Here is a 4,726-nt window from a genome sequence, read left to right as displayed (position 1 = left end):
TCTGAAAAATCCCTATGAGACAAAGAGATGACAGTGGGAAACTTAACAAGTAACACATTTTCTAAATAGCTGTGTGGCTGTCCTATAGTGTAGAAACATCAGTACGTTACGCAAAAGATGGTACCTGACCTCTGTCTCCTTTCTATGTGATATTGCCATAAGGAAATCCAACTGGCATGCTGAATGGCACTGCAAAAGAGAGGCTTTCAAATCTTTCTGTCATGGCAGTCTTGAGTTTTTGTTTTTAATTAAATCATAGCTGTGTACATTAATGTGATCATGGGGCACCATACACTGGTTTTATAGACTGTTTGACACATTTTCATCACACTGGTTAACATAGCCTTCCTGGCATTCTCTTAGTTATTGTGTTAAGAAATTTACATTCTACATTTACTAAGTTTCACATGTACCCTTGTAAGATGCACCACAGGTATAATCCCACCACCGATCACCCTCCCTCCACCCACCTCCCCCTCCCTCCCCTCCCTTTCCCCCTTCCCCCTATTCTTGGGTTGTAACTGGGTTAGAGCTTTCATGTGAAAGCCATAAATTAGTTTCATAGTAGGGCTGAGTACATTGGATACTTTTTCTTCCATTCTTGAGATACTTTACTAAGAAGAATATGTTCCAGCTCCATCCATGTAAACATGAAAGAGGTAAAGTCTCCATCTTTCTTTAAGGCTGCGTGATATTCCATGGTGTACATATGCCACTATTAATCCATTCATGGATAGATGGGCACTTGGGCTTCTTCCATGACTTAGCAATTATGAATAGGGCTGCAATAAACATTCTGGTACAAATATCTTTGTTATGATGTGATTTTTGGTCTGGGTATATGCCTAGTAGAGGAATTATAGGATTGAGTGGCAGATCTATTTTTAGATCGCTAAGTGTTCTCCATACATCTTTCCAAAAGGAATATATTAATTTGCATTCCCACCAGCAGTGTAGAAGTGTTCCCTTTTCTCCACATCAATGCCAACATCTCTGGTCTTGAGATTTTGTGATATGGGCTAATCTTACTAGAGTTAGATGATATCTCAAAGTAGTTTTGATTTGCATTTCTCTGATGATTAAAGATGATAAGCATTTTTTCATATGTCTGTAGGCCATGCATCTGTCTTCTTCAGATAAGTTTCTCTTCAAGTCCCTTGCCTAGCTTGCGATGGGATCACTTGTTCTTTTCTTGCTTATACATTTGAGTTCTCTGTGGATTCTGGTTATTAAACCTTTGTCGGAGACATAACCTCCAAATATCTTCTCCCATTCTGATGACTGTTTGCTTGCTTTACTGTGTTCTTGGCTATGCAGAAGCTTTTTAGTTGATCAGGTCCCAGTAATGTATTTTTGAAGCAACTTCAATTGCCCGGGGGGGTCCTCCTCATAAAATACTCGCCCAGACCAATTTCTTCAAGGGTTTTCCCTGCACTCTCTTCAAGTATTTTTATAGTTTCATGTCTTAAGTTTAAATCTTTAATCCAGTGAGAGTCTATCTTAGTTAAAGGTGAAAGGTGTGGGTTCAGTTTCAGTCTTCTATAGGTTGCCAGCCAGTTCACCCAACACCATTTCTTAAATAGGGAATCTTTTCCCCAATGAATGTTTTTAATTGGCTTGTCAAAGATTAAATAACGATAAGTATCTGGATTCATCTCTTGGTTCTCTATTCTGTTCCATACATCTACCTCTCTGTTTGTGTGTCAGTACCATGCTGTTTTGATCACTATCAATTTATAGTATAGTCTGAGGTCTGGTAGAGTGATTCCTCCTGCTTTGTTTTCGTTTCTGAGTAATGTCTTGGCTATTCAAAGTTTTTTCTGATTCCATATAAAATGAAGTATATATTTTTTTCAAGATCTTTAAAGTATGACCGTGGAGCTTTAAATAGGGATTGCATTAAAATTGTATATTGCTTTGGTTAATATGGACATTTTAACAATGTTGATTCTTCCCAGCCATGAGCATGGTACGTTTTTCCATTTGTTAATATTTTCAGCTATTTCATTTCTTAGAGTTTCATAGTTCTCTTTATAGAGATCTTTCACATCCTTTGTTAGATAAACTCCCAAATATTTCATCTTCTTTGGCACTACTGTGAATGGAATAGAGTCCTTAACTGTTTTTTCAGCTTGACTATTGTTGGTATATATAAAGGCTACCGATTTATGAATGTTGATTTTGTAACCTGAGATGCTGCTATATTCTTTGATAACTTCTAAGAGTCTTGTAGTAGAATCCCAGGTGTTTTCCAGATATACAATCATATCATCTGCGAAGAGTGAAAGATTCATCTCTTCTGACCCTATATGGATACCCTTGATCGCCTTTTCTTCCCTAATTGCGGTGGCTAAAACTTCCATTACAATGTTAAAGAGCAGTGGAGACATTGGAAATCCTCGCCTGGTTCTTGATCTAAGTGGAAATGATTTCAATTTAACTTTATTCAATACGATATTGGCTGTGGGTTTGCTGTAGATGGCCTCTATCAGTTTAAGAAATGTCCCTTCTATACCAATTTTCTTAAGTGTTCTGATCATGAAGGGATGCTGTATATTATCAAAAGCTTTTTATGCATCAATTGAGAGAATCATATGCTTTTGTTTTTTAATTTGTTTATGTGCTGAATTATACTTATAGATTTACGTATATTGAACCAGCCTTGAGATCCTGGGATAAAACTGACTTGGTCATGATGTATAATTTGTTTGATGTGTTGCTGGATTCTGTTTGTTAGGATTTTGTTGAATATTTTTGCATCTATATTCATTAGTGATATTGGTCTATCATTTTCTTTTCTTGTTGGGTCTTTTCCTGGTATGGGGATCAGGGTTATGTTTGCTTCATAGAACATGTTGGGTAGTCTTCCTTCTTTTTCTACATTTTGGAACAGGTTGAGTAATATAGGTACTAGTTCCTCTTTAAAAGTTTGATAGAATTCTGACGTGAAGCCATCTTGTCCTGGGCTTTTCTTTTTAGGGAGGTTTTGTATGGTTGATGCTATTTCAGAACTTGATATGGGCCTGTTCAACATTTTCACTTGATTCTGGCTAAGTCTTAGAAGGTTAAGTGCTTCCAAGTATTGGTCAATTTCCTTTAGAGTTTCATATTTCTGAGAATAAAGTTCCTTGTAATATTCATTAAGGATTTTTTTGATTTCTGAGGAGTCTGTTGTTATTTCGTCTTTGTCGTTTCTGATTGATGAGATTAGAGATTTTACTCTTTTTTTCCTGGTTAGGTTAGCCAAAGGTTTATCTACTTTATTGACCTTTTCAAAAAACCAACTTTTTGATATATTGAAGTTAATTATGATATGCCTGGGGGATGTCTTATTCGGATTGAGTCGTGTTCTGAACTGTCTGCTATCTGAATTTCAGAATGTCTTAGCATGTCTGGAAAATTCTCTTTCATAATTTCATGGAGAAGGGCCTCTGTGCCTTGTAAGGCCACTTCATCACTTTCAGGGATTCCAATAAGGTGGATATTAGCCTCCTTTGAATTATCCCAGAGCTCTCTGAGAGAATGATCTGTTTTTGCTCTCCAGTTCTCTTCCTCTTTGAGAGTTTGGGAGCGTTCAAAGGCTTTGTCTTCAATGTCAGAAATCCTTTCTTCTGCTTGCTCCACTCTGTTACTGAGGGATTCTACTGTATTTTTCAGATCTTTGATGGCTGCAAATTCTTGCTTCAGTGTGTCAAAGTCTTTGGTAGTTTTGTCTTTAAATTCATTAAATTCTTGAGACAACTTTTGAATTTCTCCTTGAATTTCTAATTCCGAATTTTGAATTGCTGCTCAAAATTCTAATTCCAAATTTTCCTCCATTTTATTAATCTTGTTTGCAATCCAAATTCTGAATTTGATTTCTGACATCTCGGCCAGCTGTTTATGAATGGAGTCTTTAGTTACATCTGCCATATCTTTCCTTGGAGGGGTTGATCTATTCTGGTTATTCATGTTACCAGAATTTTACCGCTGATTCCGCCCCATGATTGTTTTACACCATTTGATTTTTCCCCTGGAGCTTTGTCAAGGACCTGTACAGTGCTATGGCCTGAGACACTATGGACCTGTTTGGTGCGGTGGGGCTAAGTGTTTCTGTCTTGTTTTCAGCTGGTCTCTGTTTGACCCTAGTGAAACAGTTTCTCTGTGTTGAAGTCTCAGCTGTGGAGAAATACCAGCAATTAAGTCACTCCCCCTCCACCACAGGCAACAATTGGAAAAGGAAAATCAAACCTTCCTACAACCACATACCCAGGCCACCACCTGAATAGTCCTCGGGCGATTGGCTCAGTTCGAAAGGTCCAAATCAATTGTCTCAGTTAGCACCTATCTCAACTGGGAGAGTTTAAAAGGTCTCTGGCAACTGGATCGCAGGGGTCTGGTGACTACTCAGATATGGCTTGCTTTAGTGCTCTGTGGAGTCAGGTGAACCCACCCAGCAAATAGATCAGTCTGGGAAGGTTGATGCCTCCTTCATCACCTTGCACCTCTGTCATACCCAGTCACTGATATCCCTGCAGGGCTGTGACCCAGTTGCCTGTAGTGAACAGATACTCCAAGGGTTTTCACCTGCCTGAATCACAAGGAAATCTATTTCTGCTCAGCCAGGCCGGTGCACTCTGCCTCTATCTAGCAGAGGGAGGTGAGGCCTGACAACCTTGGGTGCTTGATGAAGGCTGGGGGGTGTTCACTCAGTTCCAGCCCCACCCCTGATTGATGTTACTGATAG

Source organism: Nycticebus coucang, chromosome X (genome assembly GCF_027406575.1).
Source record: "Nycticebus coucang isolate mNycCou1 chromosome X, mNycCou1.pri, whole genome shotgun sequence".
NCBI lineage: Eukaryota > Metazoa > Chordata > Mammalia > Primates > Lorisidae > Nycticebus > Nycticebus coucang.
This window is presented reverse-complemented; position numbering follows the sequence as displayed.